The sequence below is a fragment of the Homalodisca vitripennis genome, chromosome 7 (genome assembly GCF_021130785.1).
Source record: "Homalodisca vitripennis isolate AUS2020 chromosome 7, UT_GWSS_2.1, whole genome shotgun sequence".
NCBI classification, from domain to species: domain Eukaryota; kingdom Metazoa; phylum Arthropoda; class Insecta; order Hemiptera; family Cicadellidae; genus Homalodisca; species Homalodisca vitripennis.
This window is the reverse complement of record NC_060213.1, coordinates 91,914,759-91,917,880: the sequence shown is the minus strand read 5'-3', so window position 1 is coordinate 91,917,880 and position 3,122 is coordinate 91,914,759.

The following is a 3,122-nucleotide window of genomic DNA, read 5'->3' as shown; positions in this document are numbered from 1 at the left end:
TACGAGAAGTTTGTCATTAAAAATGAACATATCCATGAATGAATAATGTAAACCGAATTTAATTTCTTTACTAGTTTGAGTGTAACAAACATAACAAAATAAGGCTCCAAATGGCACAGACCAAAACCAGTAAGATTGTAAGTACTTTGTTTATACTTAGTCTAAAACAGCTCACTTTTTCTTGCTTTACAACTCCAGTTTAACCTATTCTGGGATTATATTGGGGTATAAGGGTGGATTGATAAGGCTAATATATTAGAGTATGATCTGTGTATTAAGTGTGATATTGGCTTCTCCTACCAGCTTTGACTAGAATAGCCTGAAACCGAGCTTCCCCTTCTTCAAGGATACCACGATTGGTATATAGAGTCTGATATATCTCCTTATATTTTTTCAGGATGCGGCCCTTCTGACTAACTTTACCTATTTCAAGAATCCGATGACTGGATTCATTCACCAATGCTCTTTAGATCTATATGTAATGAGACGTTTATTTAGCTTCTTCTTTAAAAAATTACATTATATTTTGAAACAAAATTACATTTACCTACCTAAAGTGACATTAAAAAATAAAAAAAATTTCCAAATAAAAAGACATTTATATAAGAGGTTCTTACATTTTATGTTGGTAAAATTGTTACAAATATGTCTGTGAAAATATGTTTTAGTATAATAAACAGGTTCATCAATAATGGAAGGATTCGAACAGTGGACAAGTCAAATGGCAAATCGGTAATTTATAAATAAGAAATGTAATTTATTAATTACGAATGTATTCGTATTAATTATTAAAATTTATTAAGGTAAAAAAATCGCATTTAACGATTAAATTTTAATGGCTAAATGTTACTGTAGTATAGAAATATGACTAAAACGTACAAGCGTTGCCGGATAAATTTCACCTCATTGATATAAATCGTGCACCTAAAATAAAATGTTTACACAACGTTTCAACCTACAAAGATAAGAAATTTAAGTGTTTTTCGTAAAACACACTGCAAGGAAATGGGGGGGGGGTCTGAAAATCACTATCAGCTTAAGATTATAGTTGTACAAATGTTGAGTTGTAAAATGACTAAATTTATAGTCAGTGTAATACCAATTTTACAATTCCTGTAACAACGATATCTATTACAGAAAAACCTCAAGGTGACAAGAAAAACACAACATTAGTGACATGTTGTGTTTAGTGAAAATGTCACTAAAGTATTACATGAAGAATATAAACATAGCATCTAGCGTTGTTGAAGGCACTGTAGTAGAGCGTACCGAATATGAGCTTAGAACAGGTTGACTATTCTACCTATAAGCAAAAGTAAACTGGAGATGTTTGCTTCAACCAAATTTTATATTTGCGACCGATAAAAAAATAATAAAAAATCCACAAGTTTCATTCTAACAAGTCAAAAATATAGAAAATATATATGGAGACGACTTAGATAAAGGATATGAATTTTGAGAGATGATTTAACATATATTAAAATAAAAAGGAATGTTATAGCAATAATTTAACTTAGCATCTAAGCTAACTTACACCACGTTTGGCAAATTCGGCAAAAGATTATCCTTATTAGCCCCAGTACACTATTAAATCACGTATGACGTGTTCATACTTTCCAAGACAAGAAACACCATGTAAATATTGGCTGATACTCTTCTTTTCAAATTATATTTTCAGGATTTAAATAATTACAGATCTAAATAAAAAATGTATGTTGAATTATGATAGAGTCCTTTGCCATTTTCCAAACTTATTTAAGCAAGCATAATGTACTAATTATTGCACTGATCATGATTTATAGGTTCATCATGTAACCTGGTACTTTTATAACACACACGTAGGAACATTCAGTGTCCGAATTAAATATACGGTGTTTATTACGGAAAGGCTGTGTTTGCTTGTAGTTTGCTTACAGTTTAAGAAGTTTCTATTCTAGCAATCTATAGTCTGCTTTGTAGTTTAGATGAAATGTATAATACCATAAGTAGAACTATCAAGACAATCAAGCATGTCGAAAAGTTCAAAAGCTGTTTATTTTCAATTACGATACCATAGTTGAGTACAATTTATTGCACCGGTTAGAAAACCATATATGTATGTAGCTCGATACAATTTACTTCAGTTAAATCCGGTGTATTTTCTGCTCTTGACATCTTATTTTTGTAAAATATATTCTGTGTGATAGATTTGAGTTTCCTTGCTGTACAGATGAAGGGAATATTCATACATACTGAGAATTGAAACTTATTACGGACATACAGTGAATTGAAGCTTATTACCGACATTCAGTGAATTGAAGCTTGTTACGGACATACAGTGAATTGAAGCTTATTACGGACATACAGTGAATTGAAGCTCGTTACGGACATACGGAGAATTTAATCTGGTATAAGGGAACCCCATTCTATCTCTTGTATAATGAGGAAATCCTAAATGCGCACATGTCACATATCAACGTAATAGTTTATAACGTTTTGACGTAACGAAATATGATTTATTATCCACTAAGTTTAATAACACATTCTGGAAAATTATGTGTACTATAGGCATGTTAATGTGTTTACTGTTTTAGAAGCAACTGTTACACTGCTAAGTTTCGTGTAATTTAAGTAAAAATATATACAGTTTTGTTTATTAAGATAATTTTATAAGTATTTTTGCACTGTTTTTGACGTTATAAATTCGTCACTGGTGCAAAATTAAATTTAAATTTAGATATTAACTTTGGTATTATTAATATATGTAAAACTATTGACTAAGCACTGGTCGACAATTTTTATTTATAATAATATTACAGGCAATAAGGTAAACTTTAGTTGAAAATACAAAGATTAGTTTAGTGGCATTAAGTTTTGTATTATTCGTAATTATTACCAATATATATGAATTTTAAGTAAATAAACCATATACTTATAACATTTCAGCTCACGAGATATATAATTTCAGTAAATATTGAATCGCAAAAAGTACTTGCTCCGTCGGGACTCGAACCCGGATTTCTCACTTGCCGGGTGAATGTGCTACAATTACACCAAAGAGCCCTCACTTTTTACGATTTGATTATTTTGTATTTGGCCGTTTCTTTCAAATATGTGTTTAAATAACCAAAATAACATATTAT